The sequence below is a fragment of the Schistocerca americana genome, chromosome 7 (genome assembly GCF_021461395.2).
Source record: "Schistocerca americana isolate TAMUIC-IGC-003095 chromosome 7, iqSchAmer2.1, whole genome shotgun sequence".
In the NCBI taxonomy this organism is placed as follows: domain Eukaryota; kingdom Metazoa; phylum Arthropoda; class Insecta; order Orthoptera; family Acrididae; genus Schistocerca; species Schistocerca americana.
In genome coordinates this window covers 100,285,337-100,310,248 of record NC_060125.1, presented here as the reverse complement: position 1 = coordinate 100,310,248, position 24,912 = coordinate 100,285,337, and the positions used below count along the sequence as shown (strand labels likewise).

Below are 24,912 nucleotides of genomic sequence, written 5' to 3'. Positions count from 1 at the left end.
GGTGTACCAATTTCTGTGGCTCTTCAGTGTAAATAATTACAGAAACGAAAGAAACCTTGTAATAATAATTCCCTACGCACAGAGGAACCGGAATCTCGGTTGTCTTGATTTTGAGAGCACTCCGTCTTCAGGCCACGAGTGGCCTACCGGGACCATCCGACCGCCTTGTCATCCTCAGTGGAGGGCCGTGTGGTCAGCACACCGCTCTCCCGGTCGTTATGATGGTATTCTTGACCGAAGCCGCTACTTTTCGGTCGAGTAGCTCCTCAATTGGCATCACGAGGCTGAGTGCACCCCGAAAAATGGCAACAGCGCATGGCGACCTGTATGGTCACCCATCCAAGTGCCGACCACGCCCGACAGCGCTTAACTTTGGTGATCTCACGGGAACCGGTGTATCCACTGCGGCAAGGCCGTTGCCCCCTTCATTTTGAGAGGAAGTAATAAATTACTCAAAATGACGGCTGCCGATAAAAAGACTAAGTTTTAACCTGAGTGCCTTCTTCGTCTTGAGGCGCGCACGAACTCAGAACATCCCGCCGTTGCAACGTCCGACGTTGCTCCAGGCTAGGAAACTTCTGAAGCGTATAGGAAGAGGCAGGTCTATGGCCCAGTGGGCGACGGCTAGTTGCAGCAAGTTGGTACCAGAACTACTTTTTGCAGCCGTACACACAGTAGTGTGAGGTGCTGGCGAACCAACAAAACCAGCGAGCATCGGCGCTCCAGCCCATTCTGGAACGTCGTCTTGGAAGGTCCACTAGCTGCCGTCTCACCCGCGACCGCCTATTGTCCATAGGTGCGTTCTGTGATGCGACGGTAAAGCTTAGCGGTTCGTGACTTTGTGCACAGTCTAATAACAGTGCTGGGTTTTTCGGTCGCCGTTTCGGTCGTTTGGCAATCGCGAGTATTTGGCGGTATTACGGGAGAGCAGCAGCAGCAAACACGTGGTAAAGTTCACCGAACTCTGCCACCGTCCCCCACCCCCTCTCTGTTGCCGAAAATTACTTCTTACCGTTCAGAATTCTCACTTCGAAGTGCTCTCAGTTCAATGTACACTCCTGGAAATGGAAAAAAGAACACATTGACACCGGTGTGTCAGACCCACCATACTTGCTCCGGACACTGCGAGAGGGCTGTACAAGCAACGATCACACGCACGGCACAGCGGACACACCAGGAACCGCGGTGTTGGCCGTCGAATGGCGCTAGCTGCGCAGCATTTGTGCACCGCCGCCGTCAGTGTCAGCCAGTTTGCCGTGGCATACGGAGCTCCATCGCAGTCTTTAACACTGGTAGCATGCCGCGACAGCGTGGACGTGAACGGTATGTGCAGTTGACGGACTTTGAGCGAGGGCGTATAGTGGGCATGCGGGAGGCCGGGTGGACGTACCGCCGAATTGCTCAACACGTGGGGCGTGAGGTCTCCACAGTACATCGATGTTGTCGCCAGTGGTCGGCGGAAGGTGCACGTGCCCGTCGACCTGGGACAGGACCGCAGCGACGCACGGATGCACGCCAAGACCGTAGGATCCTACGCAGTGCCGTAGGGGACCGCACCGCCACTTCCCAGCAAATTAGGGACACTGTTGCTCCTGGGGGATCGGCGAGGACCATTCGCAACCGTCTCCATGAAGCTGGGCTACGGTCCGGCACACCGTTAGGCCGTCTTCCGCTCACGCCCCAACATCGTGCAGCCCGCCTCCAGTGGTGTCGCGACAGGCGTGAATGGAGGGACGAATGGAGACGTGTCGTCTTCAGCGATGAGAGTCGCTTCTGCCTTGGTGCCAATGATGGTCGTATGCGTGTTTGGCGCCGTGCAGGTGAGCGCCACAATCAGGACTGCATACGACCGAGGCACACAGGGCCAACACCCGGCGTCATGGTGTGGGGAGCGATCTCCTACACTGGCCGTACACCACTGGTTATCGTCGAGGGGACACTGAATAGTGCACGGTACATCCAAACCGTCATCGAGCCCATCGTTCTACCATTCCTAGACCGGCAAGGGAACTTGCTGTTCCAACAGGACAATGCACGTCCGCATGTATCCCGTGCCACCCAACGTGCTCTAGAAGGTGTAAGTCAACTACCCTGGCCAGCAAGATCTCCGGATCTGTCCCCCATTGAGCATGTTTGGGACTGGATGAAGCGTCGTCTCACGCGGTCTGCACGTCCAGCACGAACGCTGGTCCAACTGAGGCGCCAGGTGGAAATGGCATGGCAAGCCGTTCCACAGGACTACATCCAGCATCTCTACGATCGTCTCCATGGGAGAATAGCAGCCTGCATTGCTGCGAAAGGTGGATATACACTGTACTAGTGCCGACATTGTGCATGCTCTGTTGCCTGTGTCTATGTGCCTGTGGTTCTGTCAGTGTGATCATGTGATGTATCTGACCCCAGGAATGTGTCAATAAAGTTTCCCCTTCCTGGGACAATGAATTCACGGTGTTCTTATTTCAATTTCCAGGAGTGTATTTTCCTGTAGGTGAATGCTATCTCTATATAACATTCTGTGAATGTGTCTACGTCAGTACAGGCTGCCATTGGTTAATAGTACGTTGTTCTGTGTTGATTTCAGATTATATCTCCTTGTGTCAAGTTCTAAATCCTTTATTTATGTTACTATTCCTACTAGCTTCCCTCAGTATCCATTCAAATCAGTCGCTTCCTGCAAGCATGTCTTCCCACGGCCTGATACTGGGTAGATTAATAACATGAGACCCCGATGGGCTATCAATATTTATCTCACCCGCTAGTGGGGCAAGCTCTTTCCAGTGAAGCCGCCTTGAACACGAAAACTGTTACAGTCAGTTTAGATAGTCCGCAGCTCGTGGTCGTGCGGTAGCGTTCTCGCTACCCACGCCCGAGTTCCCGGGTTCGATTCCCGGCGGGGTCAGGGATTTTCTCTGCCTCGTGATGACTGGGTGTTGTGTGCTGTCCTTAGGTTAGTTAGGTTTAAGTAGTTCTAAGTTCTAGGGGACTGATGACCATAGATGTTAAGTCCCATAGTGCTCAGAGCCATTTTTTTTTCAGTTTAGATGTGGTAGCGCAACACATCCTATAAAACCTGTTGTTTTTGTTTTGTTTGTGACATGGGTAAATTCCGTTTTGCAGGCCATTCTCTTACTTTCTTAAAATTGTGACGTCATCTGAATAGAAAACGGAATTGAGTGTAGCCTCATCGTCTATTCTAATACCTGCACGAAACTTAGTTTTCCATTCACACATCGTCTATCACAAAGCTTGGGCAAAATGCTTTACCCTTTGTGAACTCCGTTAGTGATGAAAGGTGCTCCACTATTTCCATTTATATCTTTATATCTTTCCATTTATACTTTTGGTTAGACTGCTTAAGGTGTTTATTAAATGGAGTGAGTACCCTCTTTTCTTCGTTGGTACTCCACATTGTATTTATAGGGACTCAGAAAGCTTTCAATTCATTGTCTCACCTATGACTAAAGAAAATACAAGCATATAAGTGTCGGGCTACACTGTGGTCTTCGTGATTGATAGAACACAAATCTGTTCTGGACGAAGAGCCACCTACAGCCAAACGCGTACTATTGGATGTGTCCTGGAATCTGTGGTTGGCTTACTACTGTGTATGCGGTATATATTAAAGACTTATCGGCTCGTATTAGATGCAGATCATAGGCTTTTCGCAGATGACGTTCTTAAATACAAGTGCTTCCGTATTTAAAAATATTATAGTAACATCCAGTACGGTGTTGATAAAATGCCTGCCTCGAGCGAAGATTGGCTGCCAATAATGCAGTGCACGTTACGAAACGTAAAAATGAACTTGGAGATCCAGCTCGCTTGATACGGTGTTTCATTCAGAGCTGCATCAGCTCACACACGTTCGGTTAAGACGGCCGTTAATTAGACAGTATTTGTTGCTAATCCTGCCTTCACAAAACAATTAAATTCTATTCCTAATATACAACAGTCTGTGACACACGGACAAAAGTTACTACGCCGAAAGAGAGGAAGTGTATGGAAGCACAATACGTCATACGTTTCAGTTTAGAAGTCTGCGACTGAGCTGTAACTAACAGAGAAAGGAAGGAACTAGAAGAACAGTCATAACCTTTTCGCCTGGACGATTTGTTCACCGCCTATGTTGGAGAATATTTTACTTTCTGTATTATTAAGTAATTAACAATATTTGGTGTATCTGTTGAAAAACCATAGTACAACTGTGTCCGGATATCCGTACGGAGATTATGACGTACAACGTGTTTCGGGAACACGCGACGCCATGGTTCAAATGGCTCTGAGCAATATGGGACTTAACTTCTGAGGCCATCAGTCCCCTAGAACTTAGAACTACTTAAACCTAACTAACCTAAGGACAGCACACAACACCCAGTCATCACGAGGCAGAGAAAATCCCTGACCCCGCCGGGAATCGAACCCGGGAAACCGGGCGTGGGAAGCGAGAACGCTACCGCACGACCACGAGCTGCGGAGTCACGTCAACTCTCTAAGCCAGGACCGAACAGTGAAAGTGAAGTCATGAGTTATCATCCTTGCAAAAAGTCGGATTATAGTATCAGAATTGAAAAACTAACGACGATAAAATTTATTAATGTCCAAAGCGAACTCCGTAACGTATGTCCTTAATCACTATTGTGTGGCGGAGCGAAACAACATTTCAAAACATCGACGTTTATTTGCTAGTGGAAAAATAACATACAAACACATCAAACAATTTTATAAGAGAATAAACAGAGCCGGTATGCCTCATCCAGTATGATCTCTTTTTATGTAACTGATAACTTCAAAAACATCTGCATTTTTGCCCTTCATTAGCGCTGACCTTTTCACCTAAAGCGTTGTTAAATGAAAATCGCTTCATCAACTTATCTTCTTATTTATGTGTATTGTCGGAATCAGCTTCGTTCTGTTATTGTAAAACCTAAATAATTTTTCGTTTTCAGGTATTTCACTTCACTTGTGGAAGAACATTCAATGAAAAAAGAAAAAATCCGAATCGCCATGGAATATTTGAAATTCCCCACGAGAACAAATCACAATCCGTACATATTATAAAATGTGTGTGTGTGTGTGTGTGTGTGTGTGTGCGTGTGTGTGTGTGTGTGTGTGTGTGTGTATGTATGTATGTATGTATGTGTTCCAGATCCCCTCCTCAGCCACTGGAGCAATTTCAACCAAACTTGGTACATGTATCCTCTATACTGGCAGGCAACAATCATTGTGGGAATGAGAACCAGCTACCTTATACAGTTCAGGAGACATTGCTTCATGAACAATGAGATGTGTGAAAGATTGCCGCATCATGCATACGGTTTAAAAGTATTACAGTCAGTTCCACAAGAAAGTGTACGCCATAATTTTAAATGTAACGTCCGCTGCGCTTTTGCACAGTGTATAGATTCACAGTGTGAGAGTTGAATGTTTTGTTTTGTCGACTGCAGTTCAAAATGAGTGCAAAATATGTGAAGCGTCACGAGGCAGTGTTCCTTGTAAATCTCCCAAAGAGACCAAAACTTTCATATAGCATTGCTGGTAATAATCTTAGAATGTCAAAGACATTCGTTGCGAAGTGGGTCAAACAACATTTAGAGGTTCGAAAAGTGGATGATTTACCGTAAAGAGGGATAAAATGCCAAGATATAACCGATAATGGCGGCGATTGGTTTAACTATTAGGTAATTGTGCAAAATGACTCTGAGCGCTATGGGACTTAACATCTATGGTCATCAGTCCCCTAGAACTTAGAACTACTTAAACCTAACTAACCTAAGGACATCACACAAAAAAAAATGGTTCAAATGGCTCTGAGCACTATGGGACTCAACTGCTGAGGTCATTAGTCCCCTAGAACTTAGAACTAGTTAAACCTAACTAACCTAAGGACATCACACACATCCATGCCCGAGGCAGGATTCGAACCTGCGACCGTAGCAGTCGCGCGGCTCCGGACTGAGCGCCTAGAACCGCTAGACCACCGCGGCCGGCGGTAATTGTGCAATTAGTAATAACATGTATTTTCGTGTAACATATATTTATAACAGAGTCTTTTTATTTCTTATAGTTTCTTGTGGAACTGACTGGTACTAAGTGTATTCACAATAAATATCGCGGACAGTATCCAGATATGTCACTAAATGCATGTACCAACGTGTATCTCGGTATCACACAAAGTTCAGGAGATATGACGTCATAAACACTGAGCTGTGTGAAAAGCTGCCGCATTGTGCATGACGTTTAAATTTATTACTTCTTTTCTGCTTAATCTGCCCTCAGCCTATTTTGCGGACAATATCCATAAATGCCGCTGTACCTCCTTAGCAGCATATTTCGCAAACAGTATGCACATATGCCTCTGAATGTACAACTCATCGTTCAACAGTCATAAACACTGAGGTGCATGAAAGATTACCGCCTCATGCACGAAGTTTTTAATACATTCATTCTTTAGTACTTGGACACTAGTACAGTTGAGTCAGAGTAAGAAAATCCGTGACACCTGGCAGTGCTTTTGACACCTTTCAACTGCGAAGCGCCGGCCGGTGTGGCCGTGCGGTTATAGGCGCTTCAGTCTGGAACAGCGTGACCGCTACGGTCGCAGGTTCGAATCCTCCCTCGGGCATGGATGTGTGTGATGTCCTTAGGTTAGTTAGGTTTAAGTAGTTCTACGTTCTAGGGGGACTGATGACCACAGATGTTAAGTCCCATAGTGCTCAGAGCCATTTGAACCATTTTTGAGCCAACTGCGAAGCGAAGAGGGGGCTGTAGGCGAAAACAGCGGCCATCAACAGAGCTACGAAGAGGCGTTGTCGCCGTGGAGATGGTTACAAGATCGCGAAGCTGCTGCGTCTAGCGTACAGGAACTGTCCGGAATGATGTTTCTTATTGTGTAAATTGAAGGCGGAAGGGGAGAAATGAAAGGAAAGGGAAGGAACACACGGTGTCAGCTGCATCGGAACTTCATGCGGAATCAGCAGCCGGACCGGGGCCCGTACGCGCACCCGGAACTTCCTGCTCAGTGGGCGGCTGCGTTATCCAATGCGCCACCCGCACACAGTGTCCACCGCAGCTGCCCGGACTATATCGGCACGCCCTCGGCCTACCCACATTCCCGCTTAGCGCCACCTGTCCGCAATCGCCATACATTTCTCCCGCGCTCGCTACACTTCGATTCCCGTAGGACATCGAACGTGATTGCGTATTCGCACTGAAAACGATGGATTCGTAGCCCATCGTGGAGACTCAATTACATAAATACGTAGTGTCTGTTCTTTCGGAAACGTCAGAAAGGACAGACACCATGCACTCATATAACCACATTTCTTAGTTCTGATGCTGTACTTATACTTTTGTATGTTATGAATATTTCTTTGTGAAACTGTACCATAATTTCTAGCGTGTTTTCACAAATACCCGGAAAGGAAATTTTTTCGATATTTCATTACAAACAGAGTTCATTTTTTGTTTTTGTTTCTAATAGAAAAGAGGCAAAATGAATTCTCTGGCATTGCGGAGTGTTGTGTTGGCAGAAGAACCAACACCGTGTTACGATTGAAGGCCGAAATGCACGCGTTTTAGCTCACGCAGGAGGGAAGAATTATACTGATGTAAGGTCTGGAAAATGACGAGGAATGAGAATTCAGAAGGCGGACGTAATTAGTTTGATACATAACTTTAATCCATTAATGATGAACGTCGCTCTTGACGGTACATGAGTCACAACATTATCCGTTCAGAAGACATAGTAACTGCCCGCATCTCGTGGTCGTGCGGTAGCGTTCTCGCTTTCCACGCCCGGGTTCCCGGGTTCGATTCCCGACGGGGTCAGGGATTTTCTCTGCCTCGTGATGGCTGGGTGTTGTGCGCTGTCCTTAGGTTAGTTAGGTTTAAGTAGTTCTAAGTTCTAGGGGACTGATGACCATAGATGTTAAGTCCCATAGTGCTCAGAGCCACATAGTAACTGAATATGGCGCCTTGCTAGGTCGTAGCAAATGACGTAGCTGAAGGCTATGATAAACTGTCGTCTCTGCAAATGAGAGCGTATGTAGATAGTGAACCATCGCTAGCAAAGTCGGTTGTACAACTGGGGCGAGTGCTAGGGAGTCTCTCTAGACTAGACCTGCCGTGTGGCGGCGCTCGGTCTGCAATCACTGACAGTGGCGACACGCGGGTCCGACGTATACTTACGTACCACGGCCGATTTAAAGGCTACCACCTAGCAAGTGTGGTGTCTGGCGGTGACACCACACGGAATGTGCCAGACAGTAACAAATTAAAGGTTAAGAAATCCACTGCTGTAAGATGAGTGAATGCGGTGAAAATAGGTTATCTTCCGATGTTAGCAGACGACGACGCCGTCAAAACTCTCTTCCCGTGAGATCTTGACGCGACGTGATGGGCAATGTGAATGCCACCATTTGAAATGCATTGTGGAGTGTTTGGAGGTGACGTGACGGCCATTGTGAATTGGCCTTTAGTATGCCATTGATACACCATAATTGATTCTTTTCTCTGAATTTTAATACCTTCTCAAAAATTCTTTAAAGTTCTATCCTCCCAACAGAAAAAATACGTATATAGCATTGACATTTAGCGCAACCTCCCAATAAAAAATAATTATATAGCATTCACATTTAGCATAACCTGCCAACAGATAAATTCCGTAACCTACCAATAATAAAAATGTGACTAACCTCCTAATAAAAAATGTGTCTCATATATAACCGTTCAATAATTAACTGACTGTGAATCTGAACTGATAAATTTCGACGTCAGCAGTGCTGCGTCATGGCGCTGAAAGATGATACTGAATAAATTGAAAATTCTTACCTCAATGAAGTCGCCGGATAACTCATATATGTATATCTGCTCCTATAGGAAATTTTTCTGGCGCAGCCCAGTGCAATGCTGGCCGATAGATTTGTCATGTATAAAAAGAAACAACTGATTTTTCTTTACAATAATCGGGATGACATGGATTGGAGGAGTTAGTAAATTCTTTAAACTGAGATGAATGATTGTCAAAAGGTAAGTTTTTATATAGAAAGATTATTATTAAGATATTTTTTAGAAACATTTACATGGGACTTGATATAACAATAGTACATATGCGCGAGGCTGCTTTTACCTTACACTACATCGCTGAGGCATCGCCATCGCTCCCCACAACCAGCCCAGCCAACCCGATACACACGACAGCTCGCTACTACCACTACTACTGCCACTCAGTTCCTACCGCAGCCAACACTGCCCTCTGGTCTGAGATTCTCTTATAGCTTACATATCGCAGGCAGCGCGTGAGCAATCCATCGAAATTACATCTGCTCGAGTGCGCTAGCAATAAATTCCTTAGTCATGGACCTCTTACAAGGTTTCAGTTATTACTTGCGCAGTGTAGAGACTGAGTAACATGGGGGATTAGCTACAACCCTGCCTCACTCAGTTCTCAGCCACCGCCTCTGTTTCATGTCCTTCGAGTCTTGGAACTGCAATCCGATTTCTGTAGAATAACTGCCACTCATTGTGTGTACACAGCTATTTTTCTCTCAGCTTTGCTGAAGCTTGCTCAGTGCTTCACGAGACCTACAGGGTGTTGTTTATCTGATCAGTGTTCTGTATAGCTCGCCGTGTTAGTTGAGCGCGACAAAGAGGCCAGGGAACGTCGGTACAGTCCTCGCATTACTACTCGCAGGGGCGGTGCGATATGGCACTCCGCTTCGCTCGCTCGCTCTGGCCTTGTCGCGCTCGTGCGCTGCCTTTAGCGTCCGGTTAGCGGCTCGTCCAAAGCAACCGGTTTGCGAAAGGAGGTCTCGGGGTCTGCGGTGGCGTCACGGGGTATCGATGGCTCCGCGCTACGACTGCCGACTTCCTGCTAGCGCGTGCCTGCCCACCCACGCGCGTGCCATCGATCCCGAGGACGACACTGCACGGTAAGGAAGCGGCCGACCACAAGACTGAGCGCCAGTCTGTGTGTGTGTGTGTGTGTGTGTGTGTGTGTGTGTGTGTGTGTGCGCGCGCGCGCTCGAGACGCGTCGCGCATTTCGTTACTGTACTGTTTCTTGCTCATTTTGGCGACTTCACCTCTCTATAACTGTTACCGAAATTACCATGGGATTGTCACTTCGGAAGCAAGCACGTGGAGATGCATAACGAAGTTCCATATCTTGCACGGAACCTACCCGGAAGATGGGAAATGGGATCTGGGATAAATGGACTGTGTTTCATTTCAGCTTTGTTAACACTCAGAAATTCTTACGACGATTTACGAAACCACATTCCATAAACACGTTACTGAATTCTCAACAAGCGAGAAACTCTTTGTTATTAATTTTAATATTGTGAAGTATGCTAGCGTCAAGGCAGAACCAATGTCTTCTCTGCGCGATAGCAATGCAGATACTATCGAAAACAGTGCTGCCAAAGCAGAGTTACTAAACACGCTTTCCGAAATGCCTTCACAAAAGAAGACGAAGTAAATAATCCACAATTCGAATCGAGAACAGCTGCTAACATGAGTAGCGTAGAAGCAGATATCCTCAGAGTATATTATTTTATTATAACGATTGTTCCCCTTTAGGAGACCGATTGAACTTGAATTCATAATTTCATCTTCGGATGTTTTTCTTCTTTGCTTCCCAAAACCTCCTCATCCTCTCAGAATGCTCCTTCTTCCGTTCCTCTGTCCATTTTTTACCAGGCTGACGCGATGTTCTTTCTCCAATCTTCACACTTGTGATTTTATGCCGGCACTCGGTGCGATCTTCGAGATTTTTTATGTTGATTTGCTGTAGATCCCTCTGGACTTCTTTCAGCCATTCTGTGCCACATTTACTCCTTGTTATAATATTGAATAATTTCTTTGCTGTTCTGGAGTCTTCCATTCTGTAGATGTGTGTATAAAATTTGGCTCGGCGCTTTCTGATTTCATCTGTTACTATGTTGATCTTTCTATAGAGTTCGTTTTGTGGTCTCTTCATCCAAATGCCATTTTTGTTGATTGGACCGTAAATCTTCCTGAGAATTTTTCTTTCCTGCTTTTCTGTTTCCTTAATTTTTGAATGACCATCAATCACCATTGTTTCAGCTGCATAGATTGCTTCTGGAAGAATCACTGTTGTATACTGACTTAATTTTGCGTCTGTCGAAATGCACTTCTTGTTGTAATGCGTCCATGTTAGCTTGTAGGCCTTCTGGAGCTTGGTGATTCTTTGTTCATTGGCAGTTCGGTTTAATCCTGAGGACTATATAGTTTCACCGAGGTATTTAAAATGGCAGACTTGTGCAATTTTACCATATTTTGTTATTAAAGGGGATTTATTTTCTGGCTGCCTTTCCATATATTGGGTTTTTTCATAAGATATCTGTAGTCCGGTTTTTTGTGAAATTTCATGTAGTTTTTCCACTGCGTGAATCGCTTCTGTTCTGTTATTGGTGATAATTGCAATATCGTCAGCGAAAGCAAGGCACTTGACTTTAATTCGGTTCTCTTTCTTGATACCAATTTGGATACCCTTTACGTGAGGTTCTCATTCCCTGATTATCTTTTCTAGAACAATATTGAAAAGGATTGGGGATAGTCCGTCCCCCTGTCGGACTCCAGATTTGATTTCGAAGGGTTCTGATACTTCGCCCATGAATTTCACTTTTGCCGTATATATGAAGATTGTATCTGTTCTTCCGGACATTTCCGAAAAAACAGATACTGTCTTCATATATGGTTAAGGCTGACCGGTCGTTTGACCATCTTCTTCTGTGCGGATGCACAAACAGTGCCCGAACTCTTACGGGAATCGGCAAAAAGCTGCGAGTAATGAGTATAATGGTGGTGGTGGTGGTTAGTGTTTAACGTCCCGTCGACAACGAGGTCATTAGAGACGGAGCGCAAGCTCGGGTTAGGGAAGGATTGGGAAGGAAATCGGCCGTGCCCTTTCAAAGGAACCATCTCGGCATTCGCCTGAAACGATTTAGGGAAATCACGGAAAACCTAAATCAGGATGGCCGGAGACGGGATTGAACCGTCGTCCTCCCGAATGCGAGTCCAGTGTGCTAACCACTGCGCCACCTCGCTCGGTAATGAGTATAATGGGCAGGGTCATTATGAATATAGTTCGGGACAATAAGTTGAGAATGTGGGTCTCACGGGAGTCGTGCCAGAGATAAGTCCCTGCAATCGCACTATCCGCTGTGTCCTCGGTGGCTCAGATGGCTATGCCGGCACGGTAGCTCAGCGTGCTCGTTCAGAGGGTTAGCAGCCCTCTGTAATAAAAAAAACTGAGTTAATCGATCAACAACGAACTTAAATGGCTGTCTTACGACGTCCGCCCCGAGCAGATGCAACGAACGAAAGCGAACAAAATGAGATTAAAAACAAAACAAAAATATGTATAGAGCGTCTGCCATGTAAGCAGGAGACCCTGGGTTCGAGTCCCGGTCGGGGCACACATTTTCAACTGTCCCCGTTGATGTATATCAACGCCCGTATGAAAGTAGGAGTATTCATTTCACTGTAGTGTAGCAACATAAATCACTTAATAAAACCAAGTCTTCTGGTCCAGACTGTATACCAATTGGGTTCCTTTCAGAGTATGCTGAAGCAATAGCTCCAAACTTAACAATCATATACAACCTTTCGCTCGACGAAAGATCCGTACCCAAACACTGGAATGTTGCACATGTCACACCAATATTCAAGAAAGGTACTAGGAGTAATCCACTAGATCACAGTCCAATAATATTAATGTCAATATGCAGCAGCATCTTTGAACGTATATTGTGTTCGGACATTATGAATTACCTCGAAGGAAAACGATCTGCCGGCCGAAGTGGCCGTGCGCTTAAAGGCGCTGCAGTCTGGAACCGCAAGACCGCTACGGTCGCAGGTTCGAATCCTGCCTCGGGCATGGATGTTTGTGATGTCCTTAGGTTAGTTAGGTTTAACTAGTTCTAAGTTCTAGGGGACTAATGACCTCAGCAGTTGAGTCCCATAGTGCTCAGAGCCATTTGAACCATTTTTGAAAACGATCTATTGACACACAGTCAAGACGCATTTAGAATACATCGTTCTTGTGAAACACAACTACCTCTTTACTCCCATGAAGTGTTGAGTGCTATATAGGGATTTCAGAATGATTCCGTAGTTCTAAATTTCCGGAAGGTTTTTGACACTGTACCACACAAGCGGCTTGTAGTGAAATTGCATGCTTATACAATATCGTCTGAGTTATGTGACTGGATTCGTGATTTCCTGTCAGAGAGGTTACAGTTTGTAGTAACTGACGGAAAGTCATCGAGTAAAACAGAAGTGATTTCTGGCGTTCCCCAAGGTAGTGGTATAGTCCCTTTGCTGCTCCTTATCTATATAGAGGATTTCGGAGACAATCTGAGCAGCCGTCTTAGGTTGTTTGCAGATGACGCTGTCGTTTATCGACTAGTAAAGTCATCAGAAAATCAGAACAAATTGCAAAACCATTTAGAAAAGATATCTGTATGGTGCGAAAATTGGTAACTGACACTAAATCACAAAACGCGAATTCTGTGAAATATTTCTAACACACTATAATTTCAGTTAGGTGTAACACATAACGCTCCGCTCGCACGCCAAGAAATAAGCATCGAATGAATTTTAATCCGTCTTTGCAATTACAAGAAAATGCGTATTTTGTCAGCAAATGCGTTTCATTGTATTGATATAAAACATCATCAGCGGTCTGTAATGAAAACATCTTTCAAATTTGGTTTTTTTTAGCTCTAAGAGAGTTCTTACAATAGATGGTTTTTCCTGTGGTATTTTATGTCCGATTTTCGCTCATAACAGGAAATTTGCTGACAAAATATGTATTTTTTAATTGTTAGATAGACAGATTGAAATATTTTCAGTAATCACAAAGCAAAGATGGACAGTATATAGCCACACAAATGGAGAATTCATTAAATAAGCGGTCCTCCGTTTGGTGTCATTACGAGAAATAGATCTCTACATTTATTTATTTATTTATTTAGCGTATGGCTATACATGCAACATTAATACATCAAGTGTTAGACATTAAAATCTTATAACAATCATAAATATAATTTATGTTTATATTGGTCAGTTAAAAGGTTATATCGAGGTTTGGTATCCATTCTAGCGCCGATGGGGATGCCTCCAGGAAGTCGGACCAGTTCCCTGCATATGCTCGCAAGGAGCATTCACCATGGATGTGTTGGATCGTCTGTCTAGGGGCACCGCAGTCGCATTCTGGTGACATCGCTTTTCCCCATTTGTGTAGTGAATCCGCACACCTGCCATGTCCAGTACGTATTCGATTTAATGCGGACCATGTTTTCCGTGTTAGTTCCATTCCAGAGATGTTGCAGTTATAGCTCTCAAACCAGGTCTGTAGTTGGTCATTTGTCTTTTGGTTCCAATCTAGTCTCCATTGTTTCATGTGGTCATAGTAATTATTTTGAAGCTGCTCAGCTGTGCGTATGGGTGGCTTTCTTGATTTCAATCGAGTGTGTCGCAGTTGTGAGAATTCTTCTTTAATTGGTAGTTCTGGTTTTGTCTCAATCTTTCTGAATTCGTGCAGTAGGGCCGCTTTTCTACGCAGGTCCGGGAGCAGGATATTACATAGCACCGGTAACCAGTACGTGGGCGTTGATTTAATAGTTCCAGAAATCAACCTTATTGTGTTATTTAATTGCCTGTCAATAAGTTTGGTGTGACAGCTATTAATCCAGACTGGAGCGCAGTACTCAGTCACAGAGAACACTAAGGCGATAGATGAGGTGCGTAATGTTTTTGCGTTAGCTCCCCAAGTAGTACCGCTAAGTTTTTGGATGATGTTATTCCGTGTTCCAATTTTTGCAGTGGTGTTCTCTAGATGTTTTCGGTAAGAAAGAGTGCGATCCAATGTTATACCTAAGTACTTTGGAAACTTATTATGTTTGAGGTTGGTGTTTCCGAGTTTTATGTTAATAATTTCATTTGCCATTTTGTTATTAAGATGGAATGTAGATACTTCAGTTTTGTTAGGGTTTGGCTTGAGTCTCCATTTCTTGAAATAATTGTATAGTATTTCAACGTCATTATTAAGGACTTCCTCTGTATTGAAGAGATACTTGTCTCTGGTAGCCAGTGCTATGTCATCCGCATAGCAAAATTTTCTTGACTTTGTGTTTGGGAGATCTGCTATATAGAGGTTAAACAGAAGAGGGGCCAATACGGAGCCTTGCGGAAGCCCGTTGTTAATAAGTTTTGTTTTCCTTGTCTTTCAGTTTAGGGTGACCTGGAAGGTTCTGTTACTCAGCATATTATGAATTAAGGATGTTAGAATATGGCAAGGAATCACTCTTAAGAGTTTGTAAATTATTCCATCTCTCCAAACAGTATCATATGCAGATGTTAAGTCTAGAAATACAGCACTTGTTTTCAATTTCTGTTGAAAGCCAGCCTCTATGTAGGATGTTAATGCCAGAACTTGGTCACAGCAACTACGGCCAGGTCTGAAGCCTGCCTGTTCTATAGGTAAGTTCTCCATAATAATGCCGCCAATTCGATTATGGACAAGTCGTTCGAGAAGTTTGTATGTACAGCTAAGAAGTGCTATTGGTCTGTAGCTTAGCGGTTGTTCTGCTGGTTTCCCTGGTTTCAGCAAAGCTATTATTCTTGCCTTTTTGAATTCTCTAGGGAGATGGTTTGTAGTCAAAATGTTCGAAAAGAAATTTGCCAGCCATTGACTACGTTCTTTCCAGCGTAGGTTAGAAATTCTGGATGTATGTTGTCAAAACCTGGGGCTTTGCCCGGTTTCATATCCTTGAGGGCAGTAATGACATCATCCTCAGTGAATGGTCTGGAAAGCTCTGATATATTTGGAATACTCTTTTTTAGTGTTCTGAGTTCGCGCTTAATCTTCCTGGTATGTGGTTTGTCTCTCGGAGCTCTTGACATTTCGACAATGTTATTTGCAGTTTTCTCTGGTGTTATGGTTGGATTTTTCTGGGCTGGTCTTGTCGTACCTCCGAGTTTACGTAACAAACTCCATGCCTTCCTGCTTGATTGAGTGAAATTCATTCTTTCAGTTGCTTCAGTCCATCGTTGTCTTCTTGAGGAATCTAGGTCATCAACTATTTCTTGGTCACCACTACTAGTAAAATCCTCATATAGCTGATGGCATTTTGCATCCCATCCTGGGATGTATTCTTTTCGAAACCCCCTAGGGATGTGTTTTTTAGCTGTGGTAATTATAGCTTTCCTGAAACGATCGTAGCATTTAGGTAGTAGGTCCGCTGAATACTTCTCCCAGTCAGCTTTTTGGAAATTCCATCTAGGTCGAGGGAAGGACCGTATCAGGGGTATAGTGACACCGATGTCTAAAACAACAGGCCTATGCTGGCTGTGTGGGAAATCTGTGGCAACCCTTCTATGTATAGGCACTGGTTTTCCCTCATTATCGGTAGTTACAAAGCAGAGGTCCGGATTGTAGTCCCTGCGCCAGGCGGCCGAGTGGAATGTGCCCCTCTCCTTGGCATCGAATATAAGATGTAGATTGTTCTCGTCGGCCCATTCCACCAGCGCTTCTCCATGTTCATTATTTTTGGTGTATCGCCACATTTCATGATGGCTATTAAAATCACCGGCATATATCGTTGGGTGTTCGTGTACGGGTAGTACAATACTTGGCCAGATTTGGTTTGGTGGTTTGTAGACATTTATAAGTCTTATGTTGTCTACTTTTATATCAACAACATGGATGTTGTTTTCTGTGCTTGTGGACAGCAGGCGTGCATGTTCAATATCGGATCGGGCATATGTGGCGGTGCCATAGGCTTGATGATATGTTGCGCCTATTTGTTGGAAGCCTTGAATACGTCCTCTTCTTTGTAAGTCTTCCTGCGAGTCGGTATGTGTTTCCTGAAGGAGTACCACATCGATGCTATTGTCCAATAGAAACTTTGAAAGATATTCAGATTTGGATCGACTAATTCCCTCAATATTTAGCTGTCAGATCCGGACTGATGGTCCCAATCTTCTAGTCGGATGGTTCCCAAGGGAATCGTTCGTTTGGTCGCTTCGTTGCATGTTTGAATTACCAGGAGATCCCAAAGGATAGTCTGGCAGCCAAGTCTACATTTATAAGTAACCTGTTCACCATACTTTCTGGTTACCCACGCAGTTATATCTTCTCTCTCCATCTACAGGTTACGTCAATTGTGAGAGCCCACGTTGTGCAGAACTGTAAATGCAAGTGGGGAAAAAAGCAGTTCCTCCTTCAGGGTGATAATTTTCTGAGTGTCGGATGTTCCTTTCCGTAATATAATCATAAACATTACGACGTATTGTATCCTCAGCAAATGGATCTATGTTGATGGATCTATGTTGGCAGTCCCCTTATCTCTAGATTGTTTCTTCCGCATAGTTTCCAGCTTCGATCATTTTCTAGCTTCTTGTTCGTGTTCTAATATTCCCTTGCCAGTCTTCACTACAGTGTTTTTGTATATATTCCAAGCTGAAGAATTCTTTCGCTCACCTTGTTTCAGGAGACAAGCGGGCCTCCACGCGCAAAATATTTACCCCGTTTGACGACGTCCATAGCACCCCCTTACTAAGAGAACAATGTTGGACGTTTCCGCTGATAAGATCTGACTGCTTTTGCCATTCTTGTAGTTCACACTGCAAAGAACAGAAACAACAATAATTTATTCTGGTTTCATTTTGTTAATGCCAATGGACATTGTTCCATTTAAAAATATAACTCACCATAGTGATTACGAAAATCTCTGTGTGGCTTGCAGTGCCATTGTGGTCTTTTGGTTACACTTCCTTTGCCGGCCGGTGTGGCCGAGCGGTTCTAGGCACTTCAGTCTGGAACCGCGTAACCACTTCGGTCGCAGGTTCGAATCCTGCCTCGGGCATGGATGTGTGTGATGTCCTTAGGTTAGCTGGGTTTAAGTAGTTCAAAGTTCTAGGGGACTGATGACCTCAGATGTTAAGTCCCATAGTGCTCAGAGCCGTTTGGACCATTTGTTACACTTCCTTTATGTCAAAAAATGGTTCAAATGGCTCTGAGCACTATGGGACTTAACAGCTGAGGTCATCAGTCCCCTAGAACTTAGAACTACTTAAACCTAACTAACCTAAGGACATCACAGACATCCATGCTCGAGGCAGGATTCGAACCTTCGACCGTAGCGGTCGCGCGGTGCCAGACTGAAGCACCTACAACCGCTCGGCCACCCCGGACGGGCCTTTATGTCAAAACAGCCAACAAAAGCGCCTTCTGTTTCAGACGTGTTTGATAATTCACATTTTTACGTAATGCCGAAAGCTTAAGGCAATAGTTTCAACAGTTACTAATCGTCTAAAAATTAATCTTATCTTGTATGATGTGTTGTATCTCAGTATTGTTTTGCACCACCAGTGCAGCAATACTCATATCTATTATCATACACGATACTCTCTCAGCGTTCACTTGTCTCCCACTTTACTAAGACGGAGACAACAACAAAGTAAAGTAACTGAGTCGTTGAAAGAACTCCGCCATTTACAATTATCCTTCGCTGTGTTAGACGTAGTGATTATAGTTTGATGTGACGTAAATACTTGAAATAATTTTAGTCGCCATGTAACAAAGTACATGCTTGGAGTATTATCAATTGAAACGCTCGAAGCAAATAATAAGTAACCAAAGGTAAATAAGATTCTGGCTCTGTGTTTTGCACGCTTTTTGCTAATCAGTTAATGTTCTCAGAACATTATCCAGAGGACGAAAATCAAAATAAATTGTTGCGAACCATTCCTCGCACATAAATAAGAGGTGACGCTGTTAGTTATGGAAAACATTCAAATATGGGTCTCTGTAGGCAAAGGAAAAGGTAATCAAATTTAAAGTACTGCCAAAAGAGAACGGAATGCTATGAAAGACAAGAAAAAGTGAAGATTGAGTGGAAAAAGAAAGTGGGTAAGCACCAGATGTGAAACGTGCTTTTTCGCCTTTGGCGTAGATGTGAAAAATGCCGAGTTGCACCGTGGTTGGAAATCTACGTTAAACAATAGCCCCCACCCCAACTGGCTGGATAAGTCAGTTCAAAAATCGGAGAAAGACTGAGGGTAAAGGTTAGAGGAAAGGAAGGAAGAAAAATTACGGTTAAACGTCCCATCGACGACAACGTCATTAAAGACGCAGCACAAGCTCGAATTGGGAAAGGAGAGAAAAGAAAATCCGCAGTTCGCTTTCAGAGGGACCACCCCGGTATTCGTAAGGCCGGAGCACACCACCTCTTAACAGGATCTGCCCTTGACAGGCTTTGCTGTTTTCAAACCAACCTTTGAGTCGAGGGCAGTTTTACTCTACCACATTCTCTTTTAGGGTCTACACTATTTACTTGACAATTATCTGCTAGTCGACACTTGCTAAAAATATTGCAACCAATACTGATAAGGAACTATAAAAATTTCGAGGTTAATTCTTACAGAAATATTTCTCTTTCGTTTCAGGTCAGTTTCCTGATGTCTGCATCGGCTAGAAATATCGAGAAAAAGCCTACTGACATTGAACGTAACTGAACACAACCGGAATTCGGGAAAGGTAAGTAGGCCAAGAGGGGGCTTGAAAGCTTCGCTATAGGTCGAATAAATAAGGCTTTATGAGGCAAATGTTGCTCCTGTACACGGCTGTGCGATAACATACTTTTTTTTGGAGATTACGTGAAACAATGTCTTTAATCGCATTGCAGCCGGGACGATAAGATGTGGTACAAAATGTTTTGTCAGTAAGAACTTCTATATAAATAAGACTCTTCGAAGGCTCTTTCTCTTTTTATCTAACCACTGTATATCTCTTTCGCGATATTCAGTGCGTCCTACAAACCGTAGTGGGAATAACTATAGCACTATGCATTATATATTTTTCTGTTTCATTTTTGTGTTATCGTGTAATTCAGAGGTTAGTAGAATTGCTTCTACAGATCACTGAGGACAAACCTCGCCTCTTAACCATATATGTATTACTCGATAAACGATACAGCTACACAGGGTGACTGACATAAGCTGTTCGCCTCAAATATTTCCATAAAATTAAGAAACGGTGACTCTAAATTCGACGTTCCTCATTAAAGGGTGTATAGTCTCTTGTCATATCTATACTGATTAAATAGACATCGGCATCAGCTTCGCTTTGCGGATGAAACTACAGTAATTTCTGCTCCTAGTATCGTAATTATCAAAGATATAAATTTAGTCGCACTTCATATTACGAAATATGATAGGTAACTGTGGTGAAATTACAATATAGCATCTTTCTACATCTAAATCTTCATCTACATGATTACTCTGCAATTCACATTTAAGTGTTTGGCAGAGGGTTCATCGACCACAATCATACTATCTCCCTGCCATTCCACTCCCGAACAGCGCGCGGGAAAAACGAACACCTAAACCTTTCTGTTCGAGCTCTGATTTCTCTTATTTTATTTTGATGATCATTCCTACCTATGTAGGTTGGGCTCAACAAAATATTTTCGCATTCGGAAGAGAAAGTTGGTGAGTGAAATTTCGTAAATAGATCTCGCCGCGACGAAAAACGTCTTTGCTTTAATGACTTCCATCCCAACTCGCGTATCATATCTGCCACACTCTCTCCCCTATTACGTGATAATACAAAACGAGCTGCCCTTTTTTTGCACCCTTTCGATGTCCTCCGTCAATCCGACCTGGTAAGGATCCCACACCGCGCAGCAATATTCTAACAGAGGACGAACGAGTGTAGTGTAAGCTGTCTCTTTAGTGGACTTGTTGCATCTTCTAGGTGTCCTGCCAATGAAACGCAACCTTTGGCTCGCCTTCCCCACAATATTATCTATGTGGTCTTTCCAACTGAAGTTTTTCGTAATTTTAACACCCAGGTACTTAGTCGAATTGACAGCCTTGATAATTCTACTTTTTATCGAGTAATCGAATTCCAACGGATTTCTTTTGGAACTCATGTGGATCACCTCACACTTTTCGTTATTTAGCGTCAACTGCCACCTGCTACACCAAACAGCAATCTTTTCTAAATCGCTTTGCAACTGATACTGGTCTTCGGATGACCTTACTATACGGTAAATTACAGCATCGTCTGCGAACAACCTAATAGAACTTCTCAGATTGTCACCCAGGTCATTTATATAGATCAGGAACAGCAGAGGTCCCAGGACGCTTCCCTGGGGAACACCTGATATCAGTTCAATTTTACTCGATGATTTGCCGTCTATTAGTACGAACTGCGACCTTCGTGACAGGAAATCACGAATCCAGTCGCACAACTGAGACGATAACCCATAGGTCCGTAGCTTGATTAGAAGTCGCTTGTGAGGAACGGTGTCAAAAGCTTTCCGGAAATCTAGAAATACGGAATCAACTTGAGATCCCCTGTGGATAGTGGCCATTACTTCGTGCGAATAAAGAGCCAGCTGCGTTTCTAACGCACATTTCGAAAGATTCTTTTTGTGACCAGGCGAAACTACTTTCGTCTAGCCACAACTATCGGTTCTTTGATTGCTTAGTGAGGCGGCACATTCAACTAGAACACATGAAATATTAGTCCACTTTATTACATAAATGAATTATAGATTTACTTAACTTTGACGCTTTTCTTTGTCACAGGCGTGCTGGACAATTTTGCAAGTGTCAGAAATTAGCAAAGCAACACTTGATGCACTAATCAACAAACTATTGCCTTGCAGTACCTTTGGTCATATACTGTGATGTCGACTCCTTCAGATGAGGTCACAAACTGGACAAAGCTCTAGCTAGCTCAGCATTATATTGACCTCAGTGCGAGGGCGCTGCCCTGCTGAGGGGGAAGCGAGGCCTTCGGGAGCGCCTGCCATACGTCACTGGGGCTTGCAGCGACTTTGGCGTGGCAACGGAGTCTCTGTATGATACCACACTTCTGTTCTCTCCTCGTCCACATTTTTGCTTCAGTACAAGAATTCAAGCCAGGCAACTACCCGCAGAAAAAAATTTCTTACGCTTTAATAACATTCGATGTTAAAATGGTTCAAATGGCTCTCAGCACTATGGGACTTAACATCTATGGTCATCAGTCCCCTAGAACTTAGAACTACTTAAACCTAACTAACCTAAGGACAGCACACAACACCCAGCCATCACGAGGCAGAGAAAATCCCTGACCCCGCCGGGAATCGAACCCGGGAACCCGGGCGTGGGAAGCGAGAACGCTACCGCACGACCACGAGATGCGGGCTACATTCGATGTTAAGAAATTTCTCTTTTACAGAAAGTTTTTCTTGCTATTGCCAGTCGGAATTTAAAATGCTCTCTACTTCAGCTTTCGTCAGTTTTTTGCTGCTTAACAGGAAAACTTATATACTGCATTTAGTGCCTCGGAATGTAAGGTGGAGTGCATGGCGTTCTAGGATTTGGAGAGCTTTATAGAATCTGGGATGGACGGAAATCCAAGCGACGCTGGCGGATCGAGGATTTGTAGACGTGAAGGACGGTGGAAGGATGCAGTCCCCATGTACGGCCGGACATGAGTTTCGGTAAGCAGAGTCTGTTGTGGGCTTTCTGTTGGATCGTAAGGAGATGGGGATTCCAGGTGAGGTGACAGTCAAGAGTGAGGCCAAGGTATTTCAGGACAGGAGTGAGGTGGATAGGACGACCGCAATTGGTGAGGTAAAAATCGTGCAGCCGGAAGGAGCGGGTGGTACGACGTATGATGATTGCCTGGGTCTTGGAAGGGTTGATGCGAAGGAGCCACTGGCTAGGCGGTGAACTGGGCAGGTTTGAGCATATCGGCGCCTGTGCTGGCACTATTCCCGCTTATAAACCTACCATTACGGCAGCTGGCACCAACCAGAAAGGGCCGAAAAGACGCTTGCGCGGAAAGCAAGTTGGGCAGCTCCGTCCCCCCCCCCCCTCCCCTATAAGCGTCATTGCTTCCTTTTGACGTCCAAAGCCTGCCCCCACGCCCTACTCAGTGTGCAGCCCTGGTCTCCGTTAAAATTGTTGCTGTTCATTCTAATCTCGACCGCCTCTTTTCTAACGGAATCTCGTTATGTTGACGCATGAGCCAAGACTCTCATGTTCTGAAACTGTATTTTGTGTCTCTTTTCGAGGCAATGCTCAGCTATGGGCGACATGTCGAGCTCCCTTTGCTTAATATGTCTCTTTTGCTCGGTACACCACCATACACACCGGGCGCACGAAGCGCTATGTCATCTTTAACAGTGCGCAAGATATCTCGTATCTTGGGGGGCGGGCCGGAACACTGGTCTCAATCCATGTGTCTGCAGTTCACGTCCTAGCTTGCTGAAAAACGATTTCGTTGAATCATTTGCAAAGATTCCATGGTGCACAGACGCAAGTGGTAAGGACGTAATTGGCAGGCTGCGAAATGTCAATGACACCAGCCGCAGTATGATTTCTTATGACGACATTATCATCATCATTGGTTCGTCCGCAGATAATGACGATTGTAATGGCGGATTAGCTGACGTAGTTGGCGCTCACTCTGAAGACAAATACACAGGCTAGAACACTGCAGGACAAAATAATGATTTATTTGGAATTCCAGGCGGAAACTGCTTCTGCCAACTATTGATTATCGTGCTGTACGTAAACAACATACCAGTTTGGCTGAACATAAATTCTTCAGGGCATAAAACTCATTTTTCTTTTCAATATTTGGTCAAAATGTATGCACCTAGTCAATATCGATTGGATGTATACAGCGTGTTGCAAAAAGGTACGGCCAAACTTTCAGGAAACATTCCCCACACACAAATAAAGAAAAGATGTTATGTGGACATGTGTCCGGAAACGCTTAATTTCCATGTTAGAGCTCATTTTAGTTTCGTCAGTATGTACTTTACTTTCAGTATGTACTGTACTTCCTTGATTCATCGCCAGTTGGCCCAATTGAAAGAAGGTGATGTTGACTTCGGTGCTTGTGTTGACATGCGACTCATTGCTCTACAGTACTAGCATCAAGCTCATCAGTACGTAGCATAAACAGGTTAGTGTTCATCACGAACGTGGTTTTGCAGTCAGTGCAATGTTTACAAATGCGGAGTTAGCAGACGCCCATTTGATGTATGGATTAGCACGAGGCAATAGCCGTGGCGCGGTACGTTTGTATCGAGATATATTTCCAGAACGAAGGCGTCCCGACAGGAAGACGTTCGAAGCAATTGCTTGGCGTCTTAGGGAGCACGGAACATTACAGCCTATGACTCGCGACTGGGGAAGCCCCAGAACGACGAGGACACCTACAATGGACGAGGCAATTCTTCGCGCAGTTGACGACAACCCTAATGTCAGCGTCAGAGAAGTTGCTGCTGTACAAGGTAACGTTGACCACGTCACTGTATGGAGAGTGCTACGGCAGAACCAGTTGTTTGCCTACCACGTACAACGTGTGCAGGCACTATCAGCAGCTGATTGGCCTCTACGGGTACACTTCTGCGAATGGTTCATCCAGCAATGTGTCAATCCTCATTTCAGTGCAAATGTTCTCTTTGCGGATGAGGCTTCATTCCAAAGTGATCAAATTGTAAATTTTCACAATCAACATGTGTGGGCTGACGAGAATCCGCACGCAATTGTGCAATCACGTCATCAACACAGATTTTCTGTGAACGTTTGGGCAGGCATTGTTGGTGATGTCTTGATTGGGCCGCATGTTCTTCCACCTACGCTCAATGGAGCACGTTATCATGATTTCATTCGGGATACTCTACCTGTGCTGCTAGAACATGTGCCTTTACAAGTACGACACAACATGTGGTTCATGCACGATGGAGCTCCTGCACATTTCAGTCGAAGTGTTTGTACGCTTCTCAACAACAGATTCGGTGACCGATGGATTGGTAGAGGCGGACCAATTCCATGGCCTCTACGCTCTCCTGACCTCAACCCTCTTGACTTTC

At 44.5% G+C, this 24,912-nt stretch overlaps 1 pseudogene; it reads right to left on the bottom strand.

The window, feature by feature from the left end:
• Nucleotides 1-303: 303 nt before the first annotated feature.
• Nucleotides 304-421, bottom strand: LOC124623301 (annotated as a pseudogene).
• Between the last annotated feature and the right edge of the window lie 24,491 nt (nucleotides 422-24,912).